At 40.3% G+C, this 26205-nt stretch overlaps 1 protein-coding gene across 3 annotated transcripts in view; it reads left to right on the forward strand.

Moving 5' to 3' along the window:
• Positions 1 to 26205, forward strand: part of CREB5 (cAMP responsive element binding protein 5) — a 397399-nt gene that overhangs the window by 41958 nt on the left and 329236 nt on the right. Inside the window, exon 2 of one of the 3 annotated variants that reach the window (XM_039526915.1) lies at positions 4831 to 4886. The exons of the other annotated variants lie outside the window; for them this stretch is intronic. The gene's annotated coding sequence lies outside the window, so the exon portion shown is untranslated. The remainder of the gene's footprint in view (positions 1 to 4830; positions 4887 to 26205) is intronic. 3 annotated transcript variants of the gene reach the window in all.

Here is a 26205-nt window from a genome sequence, read left to right on the forward strand (position 1 = left end):
CCCCTCTAATATCTTTTTGACACTTTCCCCCCAAAATGTAGGGTTTTCTCACAAAATTTTGAGGCAATGGATTTTTTTCTGCTGAATCATATGAAAGTGCAAACAAACCATCTTCACACCACATTTTGGGAGGAAGAGGTTGGGAGAGAAAGTGTCAAACATTATATAGATATTCACAATAGTTTGTGATTTTTTGTTATGTTTTCCCAACCACCTATGACTTTTATGTGTAAAGTAGCAGCTAAATACAGCTGTGGTTCAGCTGCATTAAAAACTGAGGTGCATTTGAATTCATGGAACAATTTACACTTAAGGGTTCTCTTGCTCAGTTAATGACTTCCAAACTAGGCATGCAGATGCTGGAGCAACTGGTATGTTGTAAGGACCTAAATAGAATGGGGGGTGGGGAGGAAATCCTCTTTTCCCCCATTTAATTATTATCCTGTCTTTAGAATTGCCAGGGCAATAAAATATACAAACATGCAGCGGTGAACTCTGGGGCTGCACTGGCCAAGGACAGGGCATACGGGAGCTCTTTTGGGGCAATAACAATGCATTTTTTATATTTGGCAAATGCCTAACACATCATGGGTGTTGCCAGAAACATAATATATAATAATAGACTCTAAGTGTGCTGACAGGCATTCAAATGATCAGATATTTCAGATACTTCTCTGAACTATCTGAACTTCTTTGAACTCAGTTAAAACTTAAAAGTTTTTGGGGAGAATTTTTAGTTGAATACTTGTTTCATGGGAGAGGGAAGCCATTTTTTCACAATTTATTTGTTTAAAAAAATGTGACCATCTCTGCATGTGAGTAGTCCCATTGACTTGGGAATACTTGCATGCTTAAATTTAGGCATATGCTTAAGTGCCTTGAATTTTCCTTCTGTGGGGAGAATGAATTGTCTGCTATGCAATGCCGCTCTCTTCTAGTGGCCTGAGAAAACATGTTAAAATGACTTCTGCTGGACACATGGGACTGTTTCATTCAGTCAAGGATCCTCAGAAAACATTGAGCCATGTGATTAAATCCAACTGTCCCAATTGTCCCAAACAAAAATCATTCTCAAAAAAGCCTCACATTAAAATAATACTAAATAAGAAGCCCTGAAGTCAGATTTTAAAAAATTGATAACAATTCCATAAGCATAAAACTGATTGACCCTAATCTAACATTTCAAGACTGGTGATGATCAATAGTTCTTTTAAGGGATCCTGGAACCCATCAGTCGCAACTAAAAACCTGCCAAGTTCTTGTCTAATACGCAGTATTAAATATATTTCAAATTACTCTGCTAATGAGTATTCATAGAGATGTCCTCTATTTACAATAAAATCAGAGGCAATAAAAATAAAAAATATGCACTTTAGTCATATATAAAGCAAAGCTCTAGTAGTAAATAAAGATGTACTGCTGCTGCACACATGCATTTCACTCTCTTACATGTGTAAATGTAGCTCATGCTGATCTGGAGTTCCAAACTTTTCTCTCAATAACTATTTCAATATTTTCTTTATATAAGAAAGCATGTATCACTGGGCTACTAGAAACAAAACACACAAAATATAACAACTGTAATCAGAGTCTGAATGAGCTCTCCCCTGACATCTAGTGGTTGGCTGTGGAAAAAAAACTTCAGGAACGGATCTCATTTGCACGGACACACTCACCCTGCTAGGTGCTTAGCATGATGGGATTGCTTGCCCAAATGATCACTTGTGGTTGGTGTTGGATCCCCAGTCTCCTTGTTATTGGGGAAGGAGTAATAAAGCGTTGTTATCCTTGTTGTGTGAACCAAGGGCAGCAGAACTGTACCTGCCATACCCTATGGAGGGACTCACCCTCAACTGAACGGCACTCGCTAGGCAGGGGACATGGGTTCCAAAGCCCAGTGAGTGGAGAGGGGGTACTTGTACCTGCTGGTGTGGGTCCTGTTCAAGGGTCTTTGGATATTATTTGACTCTTCCTCTCTTAATGGTATAATAAAAGAGCTAATTTAGATTCAATTGACTTATTAGACCTACTTTCTGATAGTGTCTCTATTGCAAGAGATTGCCCAGAGATTGAACCACCAGTGAGGCTTCCCCACTAACAGCTGAAATCACTGAAAACTGTGTTAAGTGGGGGGCCCAGAAGACATCTTTGTAAGTGGCCAGCTGGGTGGCTGGTGGAGAGGTGTGGCAAGCAGGGCAGCTGGTGGAGAGGCATGACATGTGGCCAGCAGGGAGGCTGGTGGAGAGGTCCAGAGATGAGCCTTGCAGAGGTGTGGCAATTGGCCGTTAGAGCAATGAGTGAGTGCCCGAGCAGTGGAGCATATAAGGTGCCTCATTTACCACCACCCCCCACACACGTTAGGTGGTGAACTCTGGGGCTGTACTGGCCAAGGACAGCAACTGTGAGTGGGGTACAGAAAAGGGATGGACATGTTAAAGGGACTTTTAGGTTGCTGGACTTAAGACCCTGAGTGGAAAAGGACACGGCCCAAATTACTTGGGGGTCGGTCTTTTGCTCATGGTTTATGTTTATGAGCCCTAGTAGCAGGGTTTTCCCAAATTAATGCTGAGTTACTTCCCTTCTTTTATTAAAAGTTTTTGCTACACTCAGACTCTGTGCTTGCGAGAGGGGAAGTATTGCCTCTTAGAGGCACCCATGGGGTGGTGTTTCATTGTCCCAGGTCACTTGGTGGGGGCTAGAGCTGGTTTTGTGTTGTATTGTTGAAAAGGAAGCCCTAGATACTGAACCTGGTCCTTGTTGCTGCTGACTTCACCTGGCAGAAGGACTACACAACAAATCAACATTGTAGATCAGCGCCACCTTTCTAGTACTTAAGCTTGAATCTCACTTTCTGTTTAAAAGTTAATTATTCTAAGTGCTCTAAAATCCACATGCTTAATCTGTCTAGAAATTTGCTGTGCTTCATGAAAGTGCAGTGGTATGGTTAGTGGTCCAAATTTGAGGTCTTTTGAAGAAAGTGTTCCTGATATACAGGTCCCCCAAAATAATCATGTGTTTACAAAGTCACCTGGTTCTTCTGATTATCTTTGCACACACCCCAGATTCTATGTATGGTTCCGAGTATGGTCCTCATCTTCCCCAACTAATCTCAGCCACTCTTGATTTCTCTCAGCTATAGTACAGCACCCACTGCCCCTTTGAAGTAGTCATTGAGGGTAAAGTTTGGAACTTTAGGCTGGCATGAACTAAATTTACATGATTAAGAGAGTGAAATGCATGTGAGCAGCAAGAGTAGGGCTCTGTTACAGCTAGCGGACTGGCACACAATGGCTCCAAGTGACAAGCTGTGGTCATCAAAACTGAGCAATATCTACGCACTGTGAGTTTGAGCCCAACCCTTTTGAAGCCTTCAGGGAAAGTATGTTGTGTGTGTTTGTTGCTCTCTGCCTGCATTCTGCATGGGCTTCTTTTGGAAGTTGTGCACTGAGACCAAAATTTATGGTTTAAGAGCAATATTTTAGAGTGCTCTACAATCCACATGTAGACTCTGATTTTACTTAAGAAGTAAATTTTCCAGGAAATTAGCTTTAATTAAATAGAGGGAAGATGAAAGACTCTAGTAAGCATTAAGGGTAATGTAATCTTGATTCATACTCTACTCATACACACATTAGCATGATCAAAACAAAGCAAGTTACTGGATCATTTGGTGAAGGGGTTCCTCATACACAGTTTCCTTATGCAGTGTTGTTGTAGCCATGTTAGTCCCAGGATATCAGAGAGACAAGTTGGGTGAGGTAATATCTCTCTATCAGAAGTTGGTCCAATGAAAAATGTTACCTCACCCACCTTGTCTCTCTAATGAGCTGCTTATAACATTTTCATATTCTTATAACTTTTTGGTGCAGAACTAAGAAATATGGTGGGTTAGAGCAGTGTGAGTGTGGGGGACGTTGGAGCAGTGCAGGGAATGTGGGGGATTTTGGAGGGTACAGAGTGGGGTCTCTGCCTCTTTGCCCCATAAGGCTGTGCTCTGGCTCAGATACAGAGAGGCCAGCATACCCCTAGATGATGACTCTTTTATTAGAAAAAAAGACTTTTTAAAAAAGTTTTTGAAAAACCAATTGGATAACTACAACTTTGACATAGTACTGTGTTTCCCTCCCCCTCCCCAAAGTAGTGGGTTTTTTTATGAACTCTCAATGAATAAGGGATCCTTCTCAAAGGGACCCTGGCTCTCTGGGAGCTCAGAAGGCCTGGCAGAGACGAACCATTGGCGGGTGGTGGGGGGCAGGTTGGGCTCCTTCTCCAACAGTGGGGAAGGGGAAAGGGACGTAGAGCCGTATGTGCCCTCTCCTCCCCTCCAAATGCCTTCTGTCCCCTGTAATCATTCCACAAGACGTCTTCACCAGGCTGAGAGAGGGGGCTCCAGCATTCCCCTTACTTTCCACTGCTCCTCACTCAGGAGGAGGAATTCAGAACTCCCCTTTTTCACCATGCTCCCTCCAGGAGGGGGGGGGGGGCGGGGGTTCTTTTCCCCAGCTCTTCGCTTCCTGGTTGAAGAACCACCAAGCAACCTTAACTCTGTGTTCCTGAAGTTTGGGGGAATTTAACAGTATTCTATGTCCCAGCCTGTTCCCATTTAAATCAATGATGTCAATGGAATCAGAGCAGAATCAGGCCTTTCATTGTTAGCCTGAGTAGCAATTTCGGTAGAACTATTATGTTATTTGTATTACAGTAGTGGTCCCAACTGTGATCAATGCCCCATCATGTTAGGCATGGTACATGCACATAGTAAGACAGTCATTGCACTGAAGAGCTTACAGTCTAAACAGAAAAGGTAATCAAACTCCCCTCTTTTTACAGATGGGGACCTGGAATACAGAGAGAAGTTAAGCGACTTACCCAGTGTCACACAAGAGGTCTGTGATAAAGCCAGGAATTTAACGTAGATTGAGTTCCAGTTCAGTGTGTTAACCACCACACCATCCTTCCTCTCTTTACATTGGTATAACTGAGAGTAGGTTTGTTGTCCAAGGGATTTTGTGGAGAAATGGCAATTTGAACAAGAATATGAGATGAAAGCAGTAAGCAAAAAAGGGATTTTGTGTTGATTTCTCTCCAAATTTTGGTTCATTCTCTATCCCATTTCTGACCCGTGTCTCATATGGCAAAGATTACTACTGTGTGTCTCAGTGATCTCTTGAGGTTATAGAAAGCAATTTCTTCCCTTTCCTGGTACCCATGTTAGCTGGATAATTTGTTTATTAACATGGCTGAAATTAAGTAGAAAGGGTAAGAGGATCTTTAAATGCAGATCTACTATTTAAGGTGTGGTTGGTGCTGTCTAGAGTTTGTTGCATAAAAACAGTCTGTTCACATTTGCTCAGGAAATTGCTGGTTTTGCTAATTACTAAATAGCATAATTTACATCACCTTTTAAAACAAGATTTATTATGAAAATAGACTGAGTATTTTAAAAACTGGGAGTGAAAACCTTTCCTCCTAACCTTTCATTTCTAGAGCCTTAATTCTTTTTGTGACTAGTATGGATCTTTGATAAAATTTCACATGCCATAAATGTGACTGCAAAGGATCTGACAGATGTGAAATGTTTAGCAGTTTGTACAGAGGAGAATGAATTACTGTTCAATTGGGTTAAAAGCTGCTGAGATTCTAGTGAAGTACTCGTCACAAGGTGATCGTAAATGCCAAAAATGATGAGAGTAACACTCAGCACTGGCACCACCTTTCTTAACCACAAATTTAATGATGTTATGAGAAGAACAGGTATGTAAAATATGAAACTAAGTAAGACAGCACTAAATATTAATTTTATGTGACATCAATAATGTCTTAGTGAAAACGGATTTTCAACCCACAAAACTCATATAATTATTGTAATACCTTTACTTTATACTTACCATTGATTTTACTGGAATGACTAAGATTTTGGGTGTTTGCTGAAACAGCACTACTGTCCTTTACCTTTACCACTGAGTGTCATCCCAATTCATCTCAGCATACTGCAAATCTGACTAGTTTTCATTTTCATTAAGCTTCTCTTTATTCTTTTACTCCTTTCCCACTCTGGATTGTGGGGTTTTCACCTCTATCCTTTCCTTCTTCATTGTACTTTAATACAAGTAATCTTAACACCATTCACAGGAAAACACAAGACAGATGTAAAAATGTTTTAAGATACTTTCGTACTTTCAAGGATAGACAAAAAATTAATTTATACATAATAATTTAATAAAATCTTATGAGAAAAAAACTGGAAAGGACTGGGTTGTTTTATACCTGCTATGATTTATGAAAAAGCAGCATAGTAGTATAGATTGAGTGAGTAGTACCTCCTTAGTTAAGGGATTCAACAGTTCCCATTATAAGGCCCTATTTTCACCTTAACTGTTTTGGCTGAAATTTTCTATGCTAGATGTTTGCCTCAGGCTGAATTTCTTTGGAAAGTTTCAGCTAAAATGGTTCAGCCATTTCTGAGAATGACATTACATAAATTGTTTTGCCCTCATTTAAAAAAAAAACCCAACTAATCCTACAACTGTTTAGCTGAGTAGGTTTAGCACCTCCATAGTTTGGAGCAGGGACTTGAAATTTGACAGGTTGGACCTCCTGGTGTCGGGTGTGCCTTTTGCCATTTGGCCCAGTTATTAGCCTTTAAAAATTGCAATTCACCCATACTCTAGAAACTTGGTAGAGTTTCTAAATTTGCTGAAGATTCCATCTGCACTGAGCATGCTCCAATCTGGGACTACAGGGACTGAGCAGGACTTTGCCAGCAGTTGTTCCTCCCTGCTGCCAGGTGCTGCTATAGCACCAGGCACAAGAACTGAGCGCATGGAAAATACAACTTCTTCTATACTCTATGCTCCTGTACGGGTAGGAGGACAAAGCAGCAGAACTGGAATGCAAGTAGGAGTGAGGATTGCAGGAGCCAGAGTGCAGGGAGATGATGGTGATTAGGAAACTGCAAAGGTGGATGTGAACAAGAGCTGATGGTGGTTACAGGATTGGATCAGAGTTTGGAGGGGAGAGGGACATATTGACTCAAAGGAAGATGATATATATATAATTGTTTTTTGAGTGGTGTGTTGGAGCTTGCAGATATGGGTAACTGGGGAAAAAGCTAGGCCTAAGTGTTAAAGATGTGGGCTATTTTGCATCAAATGTCTGCTTCTTTAAATCTGTTCTATTTCCATAACCAGCACCTACCTTATTTAATAGAAAAGAATCTATGAAACTCTTGATGCACAATGAATTCATGAGCACAACATACTGGGTGCATTCCACTTAATGCCACAGTAAGTTAAACAAGATGACAATCTAAATTAAAAGTCTCTTTGCATGACACACAGGTGACAGCAAGCAAAATATTTGAGCAATTATGATATCAAGCATTTTAAACACAGTGTTAAAGAGAAAATGTCAGATAGTATAGACCCAAAATGGGATCCAGATTCTACTCACTATAGTCTAGCAGCAAATCATCTGAGCACTAAATATAATTCTAAAAAACAACGCAAACAAAAAACCACTTTCAATTATAAAAATCAAAATAAATATTGAACAAAAATAAATATTAGTCACAATTGTATTCTGCCCCCCAAAATCCAACCAAAACCATTCCCACGGCTGTCCACATTCCTGTTGCCATCACTGAAGATGATGTTGCACTGACTTCCATGGGAGACAGGATTAGGGCCTAAAACAGTAACCAAAAAATGAGCTATTTCATTTTGGGCTCTTTGAGAAACTTGGAGAAAGAAGCTCTTATCCCACTACTCAAATGCCAAAAAATTTGACATGAGTCCAGTGACATGGAAGAACATTTCCCAGAATGTTATGATATCAATTGTATGAATGCACAGCATTTCCTGATTGACAAAAGGACAGTACAGCTTTGTCTCCCCTGGTCCCTTCCCCCCAGCATTGGTCCTGATATATGGCCTTAACTGTACAGCATTCCTATGCTCTGTTAAATAACTGCCATGTTTCACCCCAGAAGTAGCTGCAATTGTGAGTGAAGTGATTCTATTTATAGTTTGTAATATGGATTGGGAACACTTAGAATGAAAGGTATTTTATAAACATAGGCTTATTTATCAAATTCCAAGAATAATACCTGACAAAATGAATACAAACTATACTGCGTACAGTTCCTTCTTCCCTATCCTAAATAGCTAAACTAACTCAAAGTCCATCATCAGGACCTCGGTTTCTTTCTATGGGCTTTAAACCCTATATAAAATACTGGTTAAAAGTTGAGGACAGTAATTATTAAGCAGTTGTGTAGATATGCAGAGCATTTATTTTGCATCACCCTAGGCTCTGGTGCTAAAAGCTTGCATCAAGATTCTGAGTAATTATTGCTGACTCATAATAGCAGGTTCCTCCAATTAGCTCCAACCAGGATATACAGAGGGTGAGAGTGTCTGTTTGGGCTACAGGAAACCAAAACATGGGTAGTTAGGTTGCTCTAGGAACCCAGGCTTGTGGAGGAAGTTTAGGCTGAGATTTATATTTTATGGTTGAGTTATTAATAAATCAAACTCCAGCAAGGGAAAGGGTTGAGCTCGGGCACTTATTCAAAGCACTGTGTACTAGATGGGGTAGGATCTTAGCGTATTCAAAAGGCAGAAGAGTCAATCATATCTCCAGATGACTAGAAGGATACAATGCTAACCACTATGAATAATACTTAGTATCTAGGATCAATGAAGTGATCCCCAAAGAGGTGCCAGGGCAATGCATTGCCAAGCCTAGAGGTGCTGGGGCTCAGCCCTGCATGTGTGTAACTTTACTCCCAGGACTAGTCCAATTGGCTCCCGGGACTAAAAATCACACACATGCTTCTTTTTGCAGCACTGGGGCCAAGATTGTATTTGTACATCTTGTATGGTGCCGATCACATTGATGCTTAATACATAACACCTTGTGAATAGATAAGATACTATCCTCACAGAGCAACAGCTAAGAACCTTTCTGTAGACTCACGTTCAACTGATTTACCTAAGGTAACACAGGGTGTCTACAACAGAATCAGGAATAGAAACGACCTCCTGACTCCCATTCCTTTTCTTCAGTCACTCTTCTTCCCTGTGCAGACACTAAGGGCCTGACCCAAAGCCCGCTGGAGTCAGTGGTGGGGGTCTGTGTGGTAGTATGGTAGCTGTAAGGTAGGGAAGGCAATGCACTTATTTTTCGTTTGTTTGTTTTTCCCTGCCGGGGTCCCTTTAATGCTGCATGTGCAAGACTAAAATGGGCCATCTTGATTATCACTTCAAAAGTTTTCCTCCCCTGCTGATAATAGCCTCTCTTAATTAATTAGCCTCTTATAGTTGGTATGGGTACTTCCACCTTTTCATGTTCTCTGTATGTATAAATATCTTCTTACCATGTGTTCCATTCTGTGCATCCGATGAAGTGAGCTGTAGGCCACGAAAGCTTATGCTCAAATAAATTTGTTAGTCTCTAAGGTGCCACAAGTACTCCTGTTCTTTTTTCTCCCTTGCTGTAACTTCTGATCTCGCCAACTATATCACTTCTACAAAGAACAGTATGTTAATAAAAGTTCTATTATAAAACCCCTTTTGTAAGAAAAGTAGTTACATGTTTCAAAACAATCTAGAGATGAATTAATTGGATGTGGGAACTAAAATCCCCCTAGTAATCCCCATCCCCCCCAAAAGTAGTGGGGTGTTCAGATTTAGGGGTTTAGCTCAGCTCTTTAGAGAGAGAGAGAAAGGGATTAATTCCCAAAGGAGGTTCGGTGTTTGCTTCGTTTGGGTCCATCAGGCTATACACAGTATACTAGCAGCGCGGGAGTTTATTCAGCAGACTGGAACGGATCTTGCCCTGTGCCACACTTAGTTGAATGGAGACCAACCCATCCAGTTCGGGAAACAGTCCCTGCCCAGCCCCTGCAAATCAATACAGCCTAGGGAACCCGCCTCTTTGGACTCGTCCCTGCTTCCTCCCGAATCCATAAAGCAGGAGATTTTTTCCAAGCTGACTCACACACGCCTAATGTCAGTCCTGTCACATCCAGCTCTGCAAGCTGTTGCTTGCGCTGTTCCTGCTTTGCACTAGCCTCCCCCTCCATCCGCCCCTTCTACTGTGGCTGGCTGGCTGGGGCGGGGCCCGGGGAGGACACGCCCCTCGGACACGCCTACCACTCCACTCTCCCCCTGAACAGGGACCGCAATGATTTAGAAGTTCAGGAATCCCACGTGACGTCACCGGGGGTGATGTAATGCTTCTCTAAATAGAACGTATTGTAACCTTCTCTCAGTCCAACGTGGTTCCTTCACCCAAGCTGCTGGTCCTTTCCCTTCTACACTTGTTTGGTAAGTTCCTCTAAATACTGATCTGACTTTCTGAAACTCACTTTTCAGTGCATTTAAACCCTCGCTTTCTGGACGCTTTAAAGTACTTGTGTGCACGGGACTGATCTAGGGACGGGGAGTATGTGTGAATTAACTGGGGAGCAGAGGGGGGAGGATCTAAAGTGAGGAGGGAGAAATCTCATGAATTGCAAAGGGGTTTGTTTTGTGGGAGTTTTTTTGGGCTAGTAAACAGTTTTTGTTACTAACCCTGGGACTGCTCCGGGGACTGTGATAAACGGCTGTTAGTTTTTCAATTTAACTTAATGATAGTAACCATTTGAGATCCCCCGCTCGCGTTCCGAGAGGCGGTTTAGTGGCTGCGATGTTTGATCAGTGGGATGCTTCTATGAAGATGGCTTTTTTGAACGAGTGTATGTGTGCATCGCTCCCTCTCACTCCTCCAAGTGACTGGGCGAGGGTGTAACAGGAATCGGGGGGTGGCGGGGGGACCGGAAAAGTTGTTAAAGCTACACGAAGCGCAGTAAGCAGTCGGAGGGAGCGAAAAGGCGGCGAGGGGAGCAACTTTGAGATTCCTCAATTCAGCACACCGACCAAAAAGTTGGAAAGTTTTGAAACTCTGTGTGTGTGTGTGTGTGTGTGTGTGTGTGTGTGTTGAAACAAGAGCTAGCAAAGTCATTAGTATGCTGCCGCGACCGTGTGCTTGTGTATGCATGTGTGTCGAAGAACCGCTGAGATGAGATGTAGCTGCTGCTGCCATCTCCGCTGTCTGCAGGGAGCGTGTAGGTAAATATTGTTGCAAATAAATTGTAATTCTTGTTTAAACTCTTCCGGGAGAGGATTTTTTAAAACTAGACACAGAAGTGGAAGGTTAATGCTCCCCCGCCCCTTTGCCTTATTTCTTTTCGGCATAACATCTTGTCTTGCTGCCGCTGCTGAAATGACAGCTCTTTGGCTGCTGGACTTCCTCTCAAAGTCCCCCCTCCCTTCTTGAAGCTTTCGCTTTCTTCTTAACTGAACTTGATTTCAATCGCTGCAACTTTGATTTAAGTTTTGGAAGAGGCTTCTTAGTCCAAAGTACCGGAGGCTCAGCTGCCTACAAGTTGCTAGTTCATGTGTGTGTGTTGTTTCTGATATGGACTTGTATTGGTAACTGCACAACAAACTGATCACCCCCCTCCTCTCCCCTTCCTCATCTCCAGTCCCCACATGATGCCTATTGTTAAGGCTCAGGGCTAGAGTGGGCTGTGTGTATATTTCGTTGTTAGGTGTCTGCATCGCTATGTTTGGTTGTCTCCCCCCCACACCCCTTCTGACATATCTCTGGGAATAAGGCTGGATAGTGGGCCATTACGTCATTCTGCAGACTAGTAAGTGTTTGATTAACAGCCTTAGATACTGTAGGGTTCAGAGGGTTAGAAATGCTGACAAAGCAACTCTCCCTTTTACAATCTGGCTAAGCACATCGTTTTTACACCCTCTCCTCCCCCCCAGTTCAGTGCATATCTCCTTTATCCCTCCTCTGGTTTAGGTTTCTCTCTCCCTCTCTTTAGTTAAGTTTTGTTCTTCCAGAATTATAAGAGCTTCTAAAATATAGGGGGGATACCTGCTAAACTCTGCCTTTTCTCTTATTTATGTCCAGGCATGGTGAGTAAGCTGTCATCTCCAGGTTTTATTATAAATGTTACAGTCTGAAAGAAAAAAAGTGGCTCAAAGACATGGATAGCAATAAAATAAAATGAAAGTCCATATGTGTGACTTTTACAATTAAAATGCTTAAATAGTACTTACTTAAAACAGCATGGCCAGAGGATTTCTGTATTTTATCAGTAGGAAACAATATACAGACAGATGAAAACAGAGGTTAGACCAAAGGACAATAGGAGTCTTGGGTTTTCCTTGAGACCATACATTTCAAAGATAACTCTTCTTCTAACCCATTGAATTGCACCAGAGTTTCTTTGCCTGGTCATTTGGTGAAAATCCAGTGTGTCAAATAACAGTGGAGGAAGAACTTTCTTCTAAGAAACTGTCATGTAGAAATAATCCAGAAACCAGACTGTAAAGTTTTTTTTTAAATAAATTGTTTCTAGAGTTACAGGGTGCGAACAAAATGAAAGAAAAATGTATACTCTGACACAGTTTGTGGGAATTTGTTCTGAAGTACATGCACTTTAGTAGAATTTTTTTTTTAATTTTCTGTAGAAAAATGTCTTTGGATGAAGTCAGCATTACTATGTTAAAAATACTTTAAAAATGTTAAACTTCTAATTTGTTACTCCTTAGTCCTAAAGGGAGCAGTGCAGGTTGCAAAGCACTAGAGAAAAGTGTGGTTAACGATCAGTGATTAGTGATAAGTGATTAGTGGTTTTATTCAAACTGTTACCTCTGACCAGAAGCACACATCAGAGGATTAACAGGCTCTTTAGATAAATGCTCATTAGTAGAAGGAGAAAAACGAAGATAATAGGCATGCACACAGGGACAACTTTCGAGGAAAATCATTCCTGTCTCTGGAATAATAAGCTCTATTAGCAGAAAGCCTCTTTAATTTAAAAGTTGCTTTTATCTTGTAAATCAAAGTTAGATGTAGAAGGTCACTCTGCTATTATAAGCTAAATTTTCCCATATCCACTGGAAGTGGATTATCCCAGTAGTGATATTTATTTAAAGAAACTGAAAATTCTCAAGTGCCAAAGCCCTATATTTTAAGGTATCCACTTCTAATGTAGAGAGTGAAGCCTGCTGTCAGCTAACTAGATGGCGTAGTACTGTTCTCTGTGAATATATAGTTCAGGATTATAAACTGAGCAAGTTGCTACTTGCTAGATGTCCTTCAGCACTTACTACAAAGTTGATTTTGTGCTGGGTTAGAGGCTAGACAGTTCTACAAGTTTTTAGTCACATTTTCCATGTCAGTTAATCTAGTTGAGTTAAAGGTTACTGGAAAAATTAGTCTCATTACAAAAAGAAACTGTTAGAGGCAAATAAAACTACCTGGGGGTTAACTCCTGGTTGGAACCGTGATAGTAAAGTACGAGATCTGTCTTCTATTGGTTCAATAAAATAAGATTCTGATGGTCTTAAATACAAACATATAGAAATACACAGTGACACCTCTTTCCTGGCTATCACTGGCAAACGGAGCTTTAAAAACAAAAAAAGGTCACTAGGAGAGAAAAGTTGACTGAACAAAACAACTCATTCCTGATTTTACTCTACAGATAATGGTAAGAAGTCTCTTATTTTCCTGTTACTTGACTAAGTGATCTTTAACTATTGATAAGAAAAGAATAATGTCTCGGCTTTGTTCATGCATGGTTTGTAAAGAATTGGTGTCTCGTACTGGCCATAGAATCTGTAATGTTTCTGCTGTCTTTATGTCTAGACCATCAGACTTCCAAAACTTAAATGTTTTCATGTACACGTTTACCAGGGGATAGGAAATAGAAATACTAAACATTTGAATTGAACAAACTGAAATTGTCTGTTTATTGTAACTTTAATTGGACAATTATGAGAGGTCAGATAATATTTTATGTGATGAAGAAATTTCTTTCTAAAGACAAAGAAATTTCTTGATATTCTTGACATGAGGTTGGAAGTAACTTGGTCTACTTGGAAGGACAATAGCTTTGCCTTGGACTATTGAATATTGGATGCCGTTTATTCTAGAGGTTTAAGATTTGGGAACAAAAGTAGATTTTTTTTAAACTTGTATAAAGAACCAAACAAAGAGAACCAAATAAAAATCAATTGATAATATAGGCTGTTTTACAGAAACCCAACTCTCAGAACAAGCGAAGGTCTGATCTCTTTATTTAACCTACAGGAAAAGAAAGGGAAGAAAAACAAGTATTACTACTAAAAGTGAAGGTAAAATGGGAAGAGGTTGTATCCATAACCCTGTCCACCTTACGATGCAGTGGGGCTACTTTCATGAATAAAGGGAGGAAGATTTGGCCCCGTGTGTTCAAATTTGGTATTGATTTGCTCTCTCTAGTTTAGAAGAGGCTTTGAAATACCCTGAAATGTCCTAAGGTTGTTCTTTATCCTTCAGAGGGGTCTTTCGTGTGATACTGCGTCCGTGAGAGTTAGAGTTCATTCCAATAACAATGGACCTTGCATTGGCTTGAGACAGTTCTTAGGGCCCAATCCTTCTGTCGTCACTCAGGCAAACGCTTATGGATATCAGTGGGAGTTTTGCAGGGGGATTTGGCCTTTAACTATTAACAGGGCAATTTTTAAGACACTTTTTACTTCCTTTTGGGACCCCAGGCAAGATTTGTATATCTCCAACTACGCAGGGTGGTATTGTTGCCCATCTTTTGACTACACTCTCTTTTGGTCAAAGATCTTTTCCCTAGAAATCTGTCACTTTGTATTTCTTCTTCTAGTTAGCAACCTGCTGGATTTACTGCAGACCCGTTGCTTTGATTTATTAATAAACCTTCTGTTTATGGATTGGCCACCTTTAAACAAAAGTAAAGCTTTATTTAATCCAAATGGACTTTTTTTTGGGCTAACCCTCTGAATACATGAAATTAATTTGCTTTATTTTTTGGAATAACATAATAAAATCGCCACCTATTTAAAGTAGTGTTCAGTTACTCAGGTCTGTATCATGTGGTCTCTAATTTAACAAAATGGGAATTTTTCTCAAGTAGACACTAGGTAGAATTTAGCTTTAACCATTTGTTACATATATACCTCTCAATCGACGGAGTTGCTTGAGACGTGGACCCGTTAACGATAGAGAGCAACAGGTCTTTCAGCTATGCATACAGCTCTGTTTCTGTGTTGACTAAATGAACTTGTATTTAGTTGACTTGAATTTTGTTTGGGCTAACTTTTCACATATAAACTTTCATCACAATTAGCTGGTAACATCTTTTAGTGGAATCACTGAAAACATTTTTGAGATTCACACTCTTGCTGACTTTGACTCGGTCATAAGTGATATTGTCACGGCTGATCAATCGGCTAGTTGTCCTGGTGACCATTCTATTGTATCCCAATACATGATTTCTGCAGGTTGTTTTTCTCTGAGAAAATATATATGTCATGTAACCTGTGCTACTTGTCTCTGAGAAAGTTTGATTGCAAAGAAAAACGTAGTAAATTCTATAAGATACAGGCAAGTAGTTCTTTGTTAGAGATGTACTTGAAGAGTTCTTTGTTTTTCTGCATTTTGAAAACATTATTATAATAAACAGTCACAAAATTAATGCAACTTTAGCTTTTAGTAACTTTTAGCCTTAGCTTTCAGCACACTTTTCCCTCTTACTACAAATTGCTTTGTTACATCAATTTAAAATCTTTAAAAGATTGTTCTTTAAGGTAGACAAAACAATTATCTCAATTTCTTTTCTTGTCTCATTTGAATATTAACCATGTTACAGGAATAAGATCAGTGCTTTTACAGATTTGTGGTACAATTTTACATACCTATGTATAATATGAATATATTTCTGTGAACGTCTCAAAAATTACATTGCTGTAAAAAATAAATATAGGTCTACTCACTAATATACTCAATGTATAAGTAATAATTGTTGTTGTAAGAACACTTTCTGAAGCAAAAATACTGTGGTATGTTGTTTTAGCCAAGTAATTATTTTGTTTGTACACTGATCATTTACCTATACCACGGCACTGGTTGAAGTGGTAACTCTGGCACTTTAAAAATAATAGCATGTCTAGTCTTTTCACTAAAGTTATTTTACTGTATAATTAAAAATATTGGCATTCAGCATTTTTTCTATTACCCATCAAAGCTTCATTAATGGGAACTGCAGCTGCAAATCTGGATTTAAAGATTTTAGAAAGAGAGATGGCTGTATCTGTTTTGTAAATTTCAAGATGGTGATACCAAATACTGTTTTATAAACAAGGAGAGATTGACTAAGGATTTTACTGGGCTCTAGGATTTTCAAAGTAAAACATTCAAAGCTTAGTACAATTTCCTTAGCTTACTAGCTGTTATGCTTTGGTTTTTGTTTCTGTCTTCGTTTTTGAGAATCCACTCAAGAAGTCAATCCCCCACATGCTTCAAAATAAATATTTCAGAAAGTTACACTTACTAGTGTTTGTTTAATTTTCCTGTTAAGAATCTCATATTTTGAGTTACTTAGGACTTGCTATCGTGACAGCATTCTGCTCAAGGTGATCTTAGGATGTGGCAATATAATCCTTCATAGTAAGGGGACTCCAATAGACCGATTAAAATTACTAGAATGCCCTTAGAGGGGAGGCCCAAAGAGAGAGGCAGAAGTAAGGGAATTTCAGTTTCAGTAAGAAAACAACCCACAAATGCTGTAATAACTTTAACAGAATAAGGGCCTTATTTTGCTTTCCGTGGGCACCCAAAATTCCCATTGATTTCAGTGGGAGTCCTGGGAACCCAAGGAATTCAACCATTTGGTGTTTTTATGCATACTTCGGCCATTTGATGATCACCCCTTAATACGTATTCAATTTCTTACATCTGAATACACTTTAAATAACAATTGTTTTCTTTTCCACTTCTTTGCTGTCTTCTGCAAGTGATGTTTTCTAATACTACCATCCTGATCTGCCCTCCATTTCAATTCCTTTCCTTCCCAATGACTTTGTATTGCTGGTGCACTCCATTTCAGTGGAGTGATCTGGGTGATCTCAATGATTACTTATGTCTGAAGTTTCCCAACTATCAGTCCATGGTACTAAGGTTACTCTGGTTGGCTCGGTGACATATTTTTTGTGTGCGTTTTATTCGCTAGGAAACAGAGTGCTCCAGAGAAATTATTTAAATAAGTTGAAAAATCTTTTCCCTACAATTTGACAGTAGCAGCCTTTTTACCTGTTGCAATGTAGGCTCGTGGACGCCACTACTGCACAGGGTGTGTGATATGGCATCATTTATAGCCGCTCCTTTGTAGCTGTTCACAAGTACTTAGAAAGTCATTTGACTAATGTGGGAAATAAAGAGGGGCCAGCAGTTCCCAGATTTTTGTTCTTCAATACCTGACTGGCAAGACTTGAGTAATGGTAGCTAATATAAAACATTCAGCACAGGGGGCTCTGTAGCACAATACATGGAATTTAAGATTAGGCTGAGGATATGTTGCATGAAGTGGCTATAGCAGGATGAGCTAAACTGAGGCATTACCTGGAGTACTCAAGTAAACTGCTAGCAAGTATATATATTTTGTCCATATTGCACCTGCTACTTTTTCCCCCTTAAAATGTTTGTAAGTGAGCATTTTAGATCACTTTTCAGCTTTAGATTACAGACGTGTTGTGTTTGGGCAGTTACATATCCATATAACAGTATTTGACCTAATTAAGCAGCAAGACACTCCAAGGTGTGAATTATTGTATTAATGTTGTTAATTCACAGTGTGTGTGTTGGGCATTGAGGTTACAAAACCAATTGCCATTAGTGCAATGAGGTGTGAATTAGCACACCATTATTTGCACTTCAGTGTTTACTACAACTATATAATTATAATGTTAAGTAATATTTATATTAAGTGATGAAGCTCATAAATTGTGAATAGCAAATCATGGTGTATTTATAGTCACCACTCAGAATTATTTTTAGTCAATCAAATCCGTCCCAGTGAAGTCAATGGGCGTAATTGTCACTAAACTCAAATGGCAGTAAGTGCAGGCCCTTTAGGTGGACCTGTAAAAGTGGATATGGATATATACATATGTGTGCATATGTGTATATAGAGAGTAAATGTGTGTGTTTAGATATAAACAGTATAGAATGGTTTTATATATTAGAAACTCAAATTTTATCTACCTTGGAATAATCTGTGGTGACTGGAGAAATAGCAAAATTAAGATATAGCAAAAAAGTGAAAGCTGAGCAGTAGAGAGGGGAAGGGATTTTTAGTCCAATTGTTTAGAACTCTTTTTTTGTTGCTGTGAACTTTTAACTATTTAACTGTAATGTTTAATAGAAAATTAATCTTTGTTTAAAGATTCAACGTTCCCACAAATTCTGTTCTCAACATTGACTTCTCCAGAGACTTCCCTTGCTGTTCAGGTAGTCTTCCAGCAAGACTAGCGAGGCTTAAATTTAATATTTTTATGCTTTAAAAAAAACAAGCTGGGGAATTATTACACTTTTGCCCCCATCATCATGTTCCCAAAGACGCGCGCGCGCGCACACACACACACACACATATCTATCTATATCTATATCTATATATATCTCTATATAGATATCCGGTGTATATTATTTTAAATGGATAGGCAGTAGAAAAGGGTTAAAAGAATAGATTAAAAGGTTAGGAAGATCAAAACTAGACCAACTTTTTAAAATTCTGATCTGTCTTTCATTCGCCTGCCTTAATAAACTAGTGTGTTCACATGAGATGGAGAGAAAAAAGTTTTAGCAAGGAAGAAGATTTTAATTTCAGGTGTCCAAAGCATTATTGCAGAAAGTGATGGAAAAGAATATTTTTAATATTTTGGAAAGATCCTTGACAGTGACGTCTAAATGACACACATGTTTTCTAAATGACATGAAGCCAGAAAGAAAGGATCAAATGAAGATCTATAAAAGTGTAAAGATACTTTTATTATGGTAGAAACCAAAAATATTAATCATAATACGGCCTAAAAGTGTTCTCTCAGACTGATATAAATCAGGAGCAACTCTGCTGAAAGCAGAGGAGTTACACTGGAGTTTCTCTTGTGAGAGGAGAATCAGATTCATGGGGTATATTCTGAATGCAGTGTATCAATTTGTCAGTTGTGTGTTTGTGCAAATCCTATTATTAAAGCAAAAGCTGAGTCATCAAGTTGAGGATGTCTGTTTCTTCTAAATGAACATGTTTGTATAGCTCTCCTTCTATTGTGACAACTCTTACTGTGTCTGGGGAGAGGGAAATATTGAGAATACTTACTTTTGTGCTCAATTCATATGCCTTCCACTCTATCTCTTCTTCTCACAAGTTTTATGTGTAGGTGCTCCATCTACTTACACTGGCTCCGACAGTCACCACTCTGGCCTCAGGCTTGTATAACATATACCAAAATCCCACTAGGTTTTTCAGTTAAACATAGGCGAAGAATTTGACTCTTAACACTGGTGCAGATTTTGCTCTTAATTACACCATTGTGAATTGGGGGAAGCTCTATTGACTTCAATACAATCATATTTGTGTGAAAACAGGTTAAGCAAGACGAGGATAGGGCCTAACATTTTCTTATTCGGAATGTTAGTTCGCTTTCCTGTAGCCCCATGGACTTATAATATTTTGATTGGTGGCAAGATTTTTTCACACTTGTGAAGGAATGCTTTTGCTCTATTGTATCTCGTCACAGTTATGGCCCAGGACACTTGCAAGTAAGACACTTGCTACATGCTAGAGTTGCAACCTAAAGAATAATTAAACAAATATGTTTACACAGCAGACTTCAATGTGTGCTGAAACAACTGACCTGATGCTCCGATATACAGAGTCAAGATGAGAAATTTTAACATAAGTGGCCAGATCTTCGCTGTTGTAAATCTGTGTGGCTCCACTGGCTTAAATGAAATGGAACCAGCTGAGGATCTGGCCTATAGTTAGCAAAAGTGAACACAGTAGGTAACTTTTGCATATTCTCTTTTGTAAGAGGATACTGCAAAGAGTTTTAGGCCTCATAACTGAAACTGATGGTGAAAGGTCCTCCAGATTAGATGATATAATAATAAATCCTATTATTCCTTGCCAAAATGTTTTTAAAAGCACTATTTAAGCACATGTTGTTTTGTGTTCCCCCTGCTGGCTCTGCAGTTGACCAAATCATTATTCTCAGAGCAATGCTGTGCTGAGGTCATCAGTGATGATGGTGTGAAAACAAACAAGTTTTAGCACGAGAAGTCACTATATAATTTGACAGGGATGTTGTCTGCTCCAAAACATCCACATTAATTTCAGCTCCAATCTAAGCGAAGAAGAAGAAAACAGATTGGCTGACTCATAACAAATACATATTCTAGTTTCTGCTATGCTGGTGTAAATCTAAGATAACTCCACTTGAAAGAGGTTTGTTTAGACTTACAGTGATGTAGCTGAGAACAGTATTTGGACTGATGCTTTTATTTGAGAAATAAAGGCCTGAATTCCACTCCCACTCATGTAGGTATAAATCAGGAGTAACACCACTGACTTGAATAGCTTCTATTTTACACCAATGAAATTGAGAGCATAAGTTCTTACCTCCATGTGGTTTTGAAGGTAGCTTTTCAAAATAGTGTTGATCTGAGAGGAGTCAACTGCACTAGTCATCTGAGTGGGCGATAGCTTTGAAAACTAATTATGACATTTAAATGTTTTGCTCAACTCATTTCTGCAGAAATATTCACCCATGTTCTTATTCATTGTAGTAGGATATAGACATGGGCATTGAGAGCATTGTTGGGTGGATAGTTCTTGTGAAAAGATAGTAGGATGAGAAACATGGAGATCAAGACCCTTTATTCCTAAATTTCAAGTCACTTCCCTCTCTCTGGGGACAAGCTTGGAAAGAAAAGATACATCTACCTAATGCCACAAGCTGAAACTGAACATCTGTGCCAAAATACCAAATGCATCTTTTGTGGCTGCCAAAAGTCCCAGCTGTCTCTTGCTTAGCTGCCTCCTGACAACTTCTGTTATGCATTGTCAATACAAAATCTTGCAGTATATTGAAAAGTTAGGGGGTAACACATTGGAAAAACTTTCCAAAATTTAAGATTAATATGGAAATTAAATTCAAAATACCTAGTGCAAGGGATATTACAGTCACTTTATTAGTGAATTGAACATGAAAATAGAAATACAAATCTGTTGAATTCTCTGACAGTTTCAGGTAGTTTCTGTGTGCTGCAGAGTACATTGCCAATATTCCATAGAAGCTAGGATACCTTGCAGTGAAATTTAGGACCAGTGTACTGCAGAGAACATGGTCCCTGCTAGTGCACTCTCTGTTAATCATAGAATCATAGAATATCAGGGTAGGAAGGGACCTCAGGAGGTCATCTAGTCCAACCCCCTGCTCAAAGCAGGATCAATCCCCAACTAAATCATCCCAGCCAGGACTTCGCCAAGCCTGCTCTTAAAAACTTCTAAGGAGATTCCACCACCTACCTAGGTAACCCATTCCAGTGCTTCACCACCCTCCTACTGAAAAAGTTTTTTCTAATATCCAACCTAAACCTCCCCCACTGCAACTTCAGACCATTACTCCTTGTTCTGTCATCAGGTACCACTGAGAACAGTCTAGATCCATCCTCTTTGGAACCCCCCTTCAGGTAGTTGAAAGCAGCTATCAAATCCCCCCTCATTCTTCTCTTCTGCAGACTAAACAATCCCAGATCCCTCAGCCTCTCCTCATAAGTCACGTGCTCCAGCCCCTTAATCATTTTTGTTGCCCTCTGCTGGACTCTTTCCATTTTTTCCACATCCTTCTTGTAGTGTGGGGCCCAAAACTGGACACAGTACTCCAGATGAGGCCTCACCAATGCTGAATAGAGGGGAATGAGTTGGTCTTAGTTAAAGAGAAGAGCAGATAATAGAGCACCCTCTAAGTCAGTGGTTCTCAACCAGGGCTGGCGGTATGTGAATGTCTTCCGGGGGTACATCAACTCATCTGGATATTTGCGTAGTTTTACAACAGGTTACATAAAAAAGCACTAGTGAAGTCAGTACAAACTCAAATTTCATACAGACAATGACATGTTTACACTGCTTTATATACTATACACTGAAATGTAAGTACAAATTTATATTCCAATTGATTTATTTTATAATTACATGGTAAAATGAGAAAGTCAGCAATTTTTTGGTAATGGTGTGCTGTGACACTTTTGTATTTTTAGGTCTGATTTTGTAAGCAAGTAGTTTTTAAGTGAGGTGAAACTCGGGGTACACAAAACAAATCAGACTCCTGAAAGAGGTACAGTAGTCTGGAAAGGTTGAGAGCCACTGCTCTATGTGTTGCTTGTATAGTCTCTTCTCACAGCACTGCAGGCCTTCAAATAGATTTCTTATTTGTATCCACCACTCTTACACAAAGATGAGCAGTTCCAAGTCTCAAATGTAGACTATATGTTGTAAAATATTCTTTATAACACTTCTGTTACAGAAGGGCAAAACCAAGGCTGTAATCCTGGAAACTTTTTTGCCTGGGTAGACCCCTGCACTTGCAGGGACTAATTCTCAGGATGAGGGCCTAAAATATTCAACTTACTACAGAAACCATAGCAAGCAAAAAATGATTGTTTTTAAAATAGTTAAGTGAATGTGCTAAAAGGCATGTCACTTTTTTTTTTATACTTGAGTAGCCTTTTCCCAACACACCTACTTTAGTATTACATCTGTCTTAAAAAACAATATGAACATTCCAGTGCCCACCAGCAACCCTCTGATAATCAGGGCCACTCCAGGCACCAGCCCAGCAAGCAGCTGCTTGGGGCGGCCAACGGTGAGAGGCGGCATGTCCGGGTCTTCGGCAGCAATTCGGCAGCGGGTCCCTCACTCCTTCTCGGAGTGAAGGACCAGCCACTGAATTGCCGCTGAAGACTGAAGTGGCGGCAGTAGAGCTGCAGATCGCGATCACGGCTTTTTTTAAATTTTTTTTTCTTTTTGCTGCTTGGGGCGGCAAAAGCCCTGGAGCCGGCCCTGCTGATAATGTACAGTTCTAGAGCCAGATCCTGCTTGTCTCACTTAATATGCATTTGTGAGGTGAACATGATATGGTCTCTAAATGTAAAGGCTTTCACAGTTTCTCTCCCCTTTTGCCCATCCATATTACCATCTCAAACAGGATCTCCTACCTCTAACGCAGGCTTTCTCTTTACCACTGTCCATTTCTGAGTTGAATGTCATGGACAGCACTGGACAGGGTTAATGATCTGTGATTGGGGACGTAGCTAGAGCTGTGGGCTTCAGAGGGAAGACAAGGGGCAGGCCTTACCAAGCTGCACAGATAATCTGTCTAGAGGAATTCAGGCTGCATTAACTTTTTGTTGCCCCTTCTGCACTGCATAATCCTACTGGAGTGAGTGTGTATGGTGATGGGTAGTGTACAACAGGTGAAAGCATCACTGAAATTATGCTGATTGTGAGGTGGAGAGAGCGGGGGTGGGCCCTCTATTGATGTGGAGGCCCTGTGTCTCCAGAAGATCCCCCAGGTTTTTCTCTGATTGCCTCCAGAGCTGGGGCAGGAGGGAACTACCTTACATTACTAGCTTAATGGAGTTGGGGGAAGCTGTAGACATGCTATATTTTGATTCTAGTATGGCTTCTGACACAGTCCCAACTAACATTCACATAAACAAACTAGAGAAATGTCTACATGAAAGTACTAGAAGTACATAACTGGTTGAAAGACCATATTCAAATAGTAGTTATCAATGGTTTGCTGTCAAACTGGGAGGGTGTATCTAGCAGGGTCCTGCAGAAGACTGTCCTGGGTCTGGTACTAGTCAATATTTTCATTAATGACTTGGATAATGGAGTGGAGAGTTTGTTTATATAATTTGCAGATGACACCCATCAGATTGCAAGTACTTTGGAGTACAGGATTAGAATTTAAAATGACCATGATAAATTGGAGAATTGGTCAAATACAAAGACAAATGCAAAGAGAAATACAAAGTACTTCACCTAGGAAGGAAAAATCAAATGCACAACTACAAAATGGAGAATAACTGTTTAGGTAGTAGTACTGCGGAAAAGGATCTGGGGCTTATAGTATATCACAAATTGAATATGAGTCAATAATGTGACGCCGTTGCGAAAAAGGCTAATATACTGGGGTATATTAACAGGAGTGTCGATGTAAGACATGGGAGCTAATTATTCCACTCTTGGCACTGGTGAGGCCTCAGCTGGGGTACTGTGTCCAGTTTTGGGTGCTACACTCTAGGAAAGATGTGGACAAACTGGAAAGAGTCCAGAGGAGAGCAAGAAAAATTATAGGTTTAGGAAACCACACCTATGAGGAAAAGTCTTTTAAAAAAAATAGGTGTGTTTAGTTTTGAGAAAAGAAAACTGAAAGGGGGACCAGATATCAGTCTTCAAATATTTTAAGGGCTGTTATAAAGAGGACAGTGATTAATTGTTCTTCATGTGCACTGAAAGTAGGACCAGTAATAGAGTGCTTAATCTGCACCAAGGGAGATTTAGGTTAGTTATTAGGAAAAACTTTCTAACTATAAAGATAGTTAAGAGCCGGAATAAGCTTCCAAGGAAGGTTGTAGAATCCCTGTCATGGGAGGTTTTTAAGAATGGGTTAGACAAACACCTATCAGGGATGGTCTAGGTGTATATGGTCCTGTCTCAGTGTGGTGGGCTAAAAAGCAAGTTATAGGAAAATCTACCATTTTATAGGGGAAAATTTCTTAATTTGCTCTGGGGACTTTAGTTCTCAGTTGTTATCACAGTGGTGATGCAAGACATGATCTTGGAGGCACAGATGCCAACTTTCTTTGGCACCGGTGGGTGCCCCCTACCCCTTTCCCCACCCCTGGCCCTGCCCTGCTCTGCCTCCATCCCATCCCCACCCTGGTCCCGCCCCCATTCCAACCCCATCCCCGGCCCCGCCTCTTCCCCCAGCGCGCCATGTTCCCCCCTCCCTCCCTGCCCTGCGAATCAGCTGTTTTGCAGCGCAAGCACTGGACACGGCAGCATGCTTGCAGAGGAGGTGGAGGCGGAGGTGAGCTGGAGCAGGGGGGCGGGGCCACAGGGAGCTGCTGGTGGGTGCTGAGCACCCACCAATTTTTTTCCATGGGTGCTCCAGCCCTGGAGCACCCACGGAGTTGGCGCCTATGCTTGGAGGGGGTTTGGGGATATGTGTACTCTGTTATTAAAATGGTAATAACATTTGTTGCAGTTCACATTACAAAATTGGTAAAGTACTTAATACCCCCATTTTAGTTAGTTTTAATATAAATGTTTTGAGTAGTATGTACATAGAATATTTTCCAATACTTCAACATTTCTAACAAAACACTGAATATGTTTGAAACTTTAGCTTATTCACACTTCCTAATCATAATCCTCTCTGTTTCCTTGTCAGCACCCCTTTTTTTGGTATTTCTCTGGACACCTTTATCTAATATCTCCGGAGGTTAACCTTTGACATGATCTATTACTTGCATCTTACTGCTTTTAACAAGGTGAAAAGAGGTCAGTTTCAATAAAGGGCAGGCATTATTAGGAGACTTCTGCAGAAGTTCTTGCATCATTGTGTACAACATATTTCAGAAACGCCTATAGTGCAAAGAAGGAAATATTCAGATGAATGATTTCTGTTACCCTGGAAAAGTGGTCACTACTTTCACAAGAGAGCTGCAGGCTGTTTCTCTTCAGAGGCCACAGATCATTCCTGCTCCCACTGGACACTATGGGAGTTTTGTCATGGACTTCAGTGGGACCAGGACTGGGCCTATTATGTCTTAATTAAGCAGGGCCGCCTCGCGGGGCGGGGGGCAAGTGGGGCAATTTGCCCTGGGCCCCGCAGAGGCCCCACGAGCCCCGGCCCGGTGTTTGTCCAGGTCTTTGGCAGCATTTTGGCGGGGGGGGGGGGGGCCTTCAGTGCTGCTGAAGACGTGGAGCGACTGAAGGGCCCCCCGCTGCCGAAATGCTGCCAAAGACCTGGACCGCCGCCGGGTGAGTACAAGCGCCACAGCTCCCCCACTTTGCCCCAGGCCCCCTGAATAGGTGGTCCTGTAATGAAGTTACAGTTAAATGGATCATACAGCATGTACTTCATAATCAGTGTTGGGTTTTGGTGCTGTAGCTTCATTACCTCAGCTATATCAGAGATTCTCAACCTTTTCCTTTCTGAGCACCCCCGCCCCCAGCAATCTATAAAAACTGATTTTCTGCATATAAAAGCCAGGGCG

The sequence above is a fragment of the Mauremys reevesii genome, linkage group 2 (assembly GCF_016161935.1).
Source record: "Mauremys reevesii isolate NIE-2019 linkage group 2, ASM1616193v1, whole genome shotgun sequence".
Classification (NCBI taxonomy): domain Eukaryota; kingdom Metazoa; phylum Chordata; order Testudines; family Geoemydidae; genus Mauremys; species Mauremys reevesii.